Below are 5,233 nucleotides of genomic sequence, written 5' to 3'. Positions count from 1 at the left end.
AAGCTCTGACAGCGCTGGGAAAAAGAATGGCGTACAACCGTTTTTCATGCTGACAGCCGATGCAGCGTTCCTGCCATGGTACCACGCGATGCTTGACAACTGATTCACATTTACGACGGTTGCAGTGTCCCCGGGGTCATTGATCTCCTTTTATGACCAAGCAAAGCCAATGGGAAAGCCAGATTCACTTCACGGCTGGGTTACTCATTTAACAACTGCGGTGATTCATTTAACGAATGTGGCCAATGGGGCGAAAGTCACTGAACCCGGGTCTCACTTAACGACCTGAATGATGGGCTGCATTAGGGCCGTACGCCGAGGACTACCTGTAAAAGCAGCGAGGCCTCCCGTGGCTAGTTCAACAACTATCCCTTCAAGGGGATTAAATGCCACAACGCAACCAAAGACAAGTACCTCGGTTTGGAGGCAGAGAATTCAGCTGCAAAATGTACAACTTTCTACCCGTCTCTGGAAGAAGCAGCTTCCCCCCCCAAAAGCAGATATTTCATTCTGTAGCTTTAACACTTTAGGGCAGGCCGTTGCTTGGTCCAACTTTTTCAAAAAAACATTTTTAAAAAAGCATTTCTTTCAATGGAGCCCCTGAAAAATCCCACCCAACCTTTTCTCTCTCTCTCCCTTCCTTCCTCTCTCTCTTTCTCTCTCTGTCTCTCTCTCTGTGTGTGTCCCTCCCTCTCCCCCTCTCTCTCTCTGTTTCTCTGTCCCTCTCTATCTCTCTCTCTCTCTGTCTCTCTCCCTCCCTCCCTCTCTTTCTCTTTCTTCCTCTCCCTCTGTCTCTCTCTCTCTGCCTCCCTATTTCTCTTTCAGTCTCTCTGTCACCCTTCCTCCCCCCTCTGTCTCTCTCTGTGTCTGCCTCTCTCCCTCTCTCCCACCCTCTCTTTTTCTCTCTCTGTCTCTCTCTCTGTTTCTCTCCTTCCCCCCTCTCTCTCTGTCTCTCTATCTCCCTCTCTCCCTCCCTCCCTCTGTCTCTCTCCCTCTCTCCCTGTCTCTCTATCTCCCTCTCTCTCTGTCTCCCTCTCTCTCTTTCTCTTTCATCCTCTCCCTCTGTCTCTCTCTCTCTCTGCCTCCCTGTTTCTCTCTCGGTCTCTCTGTCTCCCTCCCTCCCCCCTGTCTCTCTCTGTCTGTCTGTCTGCCTCTTTCCCTCTCTCCCTCTCTCCCACCCTCTCTTTTTCTCTCTCTGTCTCTCTCTCTCTTGTCTCTCTCTCTCTCTCTGTCACTCCCTCCCCCCCCTCTTTTTTTTTTTTAACAGAAGTCTCTGATGCCAGAAGCCCCGCAGGCAATCTTGGGAGTAAAACGGAGGATTAGAACTGAGCTCTGGGGAAGCTTGGCAGAGAGCTGACCCTTAGCCAATGGCTTACATTCTGGGTGCAGAAAATCTTTTTAAGACAATAGGATGTTTGAAGCTTCCACCTTTAGAGTCTTTCGCAGCTTTTTAAATCAACCTTTTAGTCCTCACAGCAAGGAAGAAGCAGAATTCAGGAAGAGGAGCAAGAGTTGGTCACTTCTAGACTTCTTACAGCCATTTGTTTAGTGGTTGTTCAAACAGAACTGGGGGGGGGGGATGATTTATAACATTTATAACTTCCAGTATTGGATCGTTCACAACGGGCCTCCCAAAGTTGTGTGTGCTGCAACACTGGAGGTTTTGAAGAAGAGATTAGACAACATTTATCCAAAATAGTAATAGTTTTTCCTGCCTGAGCAAGGGGTTGGACTAGAAGACCTCGGGGGTCCCTTCCGACTCTCGGAATAGAGAAGTGGAAGAGAAATAGAAGAGAAAGAAGGCAATGTGTTGCGCAGCTCCACTGGAGGAAATTAATTCTTTTCACACCCTGTGTAGGAGGTTGGACTAAATGACCTCTGAGGTCCCTTCCGACTCTGTTGGATTCCTTTAACAAGGGGGGGGTGCTAACTTATCCACCGCAGTGATTCGCTTAACAACGGGGGCAAGAAAAGCCGTAAAACGGGTCCAAACTCCCTTAACATGTGTTTCGCCGAACGGCAGAAATGTTGGGCTCAATTGTGGTCATAAGTCGAGGAATATTGACGTTCAAGCGTCCGGCTGGTTTAAACAAGGCTGCCTGCTGTTTTAGCCAGCTGGGGAAGAGAATTTTCGCCTTTAGATAATAATAGCCAGTTGTTGTTGTTGTTTTTTTAAAAAAGGGGAGATAAAATGCATTCTTTTTAGAGGGGGATCTTTTGCTGTGTGATTAAAATGTTTGATCGCTCATCCCTCCAGACAGAAATGGACGGCAGCCAAGCAGACAAAACAGTTACCACTTCTTTATCTCCCCACCAGGCCAGCGTCCAGACCAAGGCGATGACATCATACAGCTTCCCAAATAATAATAATTATTAATATATATATGTATACACAGTCAAACCTCCCCCTTCTGCCTCTCCCAAGTTCTTGGGAAGTACTTGATGGGTGGACAAAAAGGCCAAATCCAGCTCGGAACATCTGGCTGACTGTGGGGCGAACCGTAATCAGGGCTCCAAAATATCTGGAGTAGCACCTGAACAATGTGTGAGCTGGCAAAGTCGCAGTTTGTCAATTGGAGAAGGCAGCTTTGCTGGGAACAGCTTACAGACCCCAGGACAATCTCTTTAAGGCCCATCTGCTTATCCCACCTGGGATTCTATAGGCAGACCAAAAAATGCCAAATCCAGTCTAGACATCTGGCTGAGGAGGCCACCAACCATTTTAATAGCATTTTATTGCCTGGAGTACCACTTGAATGCCATTGCAATTGACACAATCACCAGCAGTCAATTGCAAAAGGCAGATTTACCTTTAACACCATCAAACAGAAACAAGGACTCCATAGGTAGACAAAAATGCCAAATCCAGTCTAAACATCTGGCTGACAAGGCCAAGAACCATCATAATAGTATTTTCTTGTCTGGAGCACCATTTGAACATCATTGGCATTGACACAATCATTGCCAGTCCAGGTCAATTGCAAAAAAAGCAGATTTACCTTTAACGCCATCAAACAGAAACAAGGACTCCATAGGTAGACAAAAATGCCAAATCCAGTCTAAACATCTGGCAGACGAGGCCAAGAACCATCATAATAGTATTTTCTTGTCTGGAGCACCATTTCAACCCTGCCGGCATTGACACACTCATCACCAGTCAATTGCAAAAAAAAAAAAAAAAAGACAGCTCTCTACCTTTACCGCCATCCAACCATCACATCTGGCTATCTCAGGGGAAGGACTCGATAGGTGGCCCGAAACGCCAAACACCAGTCTAAACATCTGGATGACCGGTCAACCCACCATCATGCTAACCGTGTCAGACAGATAGAAATTGGTTCTCCAGGGTCCCTCCGTGGTGATTATGGTTGCCATGGCGATAACAAAAACAGCTCTCCCCTTCCCAAAGGCCTCAGCAATCTTTTTAATCACCATCTCATGTTTACTTCTCCCACATGAGTTCTGTTGGCAAGGGCTTATCTAGAAATGTTGTTGGCTGGAAACAAAACGAGGGTTGAATATATATATCACTGCTGGTTTGAAATCGGGGGGAGGCAGACAAGTCCAAGAGCAGAATTCAACCTGATGGGTCATTTTATCTGCCTTTCTCCCCCACCCCCTTTCTAGAGATAATAAAGTTGGTGGTCAGCAACACAATTTAGGTAGGACTTAGGAGACAAACATCCCAGGAAATACTCTGCAATATGCATAAGGTTCCCCTCGCACATCTGTGCTAGCCGTTCCTGACTCTAGGGGGCGGTGCTCATCTCTGTTTCAAAGCCAAAGAGCCAGCACTGTCGGAATACGTTTCCGTGGTCGTGTGGTCGGCATGACTCAACGCCGAAGGCGCACGGAACACTGTTAGCTTCCCACCAAAGGTGGTTCCTATTTTTCTACTTGCATTTTTACATGCTTTCGAACTGCTAGTTTGGCAGAAGCTGGGACAAGTCACGGGAGCTCACTCCATTATGCGGCACTAGGGATTCGAACCGTCGAACTTCCAACTTTTTCTGATCTACAAGCTCAGCATCTTAGCCGCTGAGCCATCACGTTCCATTGCAGGCTCTCTTCCTCCCTCTCTCTCCCTCCCTCTCTCCCTCTCTCTCCCTCCCTTCATCCCTCTCTCTCTCTCCCTCGCCCCTCCCCTCTTCGTCCCTCACTATGTCCCCCTCCCTCTCCCTCCCCCACTCCCTCCCTCTCTCCCTCTCTCTCCCTCCATCCATACCTCTCTCTCTGCCTCCCCCTCTCTCCCTCCCCTCTTTGTCCCTCCCTCCCTCCCCCTCCCTCCCTCCTTCTCCCTCCCTCCCTCCATCCATACCTGTCTCTCCCTCCCTCACCCTCTCCCTCTCTCTTCCTTCCTCTCTCCCTCTCTCTCCCCCTCCCTCTCCCCATCCCCCTCTCTCCCTCCCCTCTTCATCCTTCCCTCCCTCCCCCTCTCACTCCCTCCCTCTCTCTTCCTCCCCCCCTTCCTCTCTCTCTCTCTCTCTCTCTCTCTCTCTCTCCTTGGCCAGTTGACTCAATGATGCCAAGCAGGCATGGATTGAAAATCCGCCCGACGTAAATCAGAGTGCCAATTTTGGGTTTCCATGGTGCAAAGCGATTGGGGGTGGCAGGCACACAACAACAGAGGCTGTTCTGCCGAGGTGTCATCCAGATAGCTCTTTCCCTCCGCAGTGTGTCTGAGGAACATTTCCATCTTGCGCTTGTGTCGTGCGCAGGAAGGCTGTACATTGAATTTGGAAGGGAAGAGGCGCTGGGGGGGGGGAATGACTCGAGAATGTTTATTTCCCGAGGAAAAATTGAAACGGCAGAGCCCAGAAGCTCTGAAGGAGACAGATTAAGTAGCGTGTAGTTTTTCCACAGCTCTGCTTTTCAGACAAGACCGGACAACTGTTTGGGTCCATATATTTTTTTGGGGGGGAGAAGATACCCCAACATTGCTGCAGAACCAAAATAACAGAAGAGTTGGAAGGGACCTTGGAGGTCTTCTAGTCCAACCCCCTCCTCAGGCAGGAAACCCTACTTCGCCATTTCAACAAGCGGCAGTCCACTCACCCAGTGTAAGGGTGGAAGGAGAAATACAGGTAGTCCCCCCACTTACGACCACAACTGGGAGCAAAAATCCCGCTGCTAAGTGAGGCTGTTGCAAAGAGAGCTGCGGCCCATTTTTGCAACCCTTCGGGGGTGAGGCCATTCAGCGAATCTCTGCCGTCGCTAAATGAACCGCACCGTC

Source organism: Natrix helvetica, assembly GCF_964273705.1.
Source record: "Natrix helvetica genome assembly, chromosome: 13".
In the NCBI taxonomy this organism is placed as follows: domain Eukaryota; kingdom Metazoa; phylum Chordata; class Lepidosauria; order Squamata; family Natricidae; genus Natrix; species Natrix helvetica.
Note: the sequence above shows the minus strand (reverse complement) of the source record.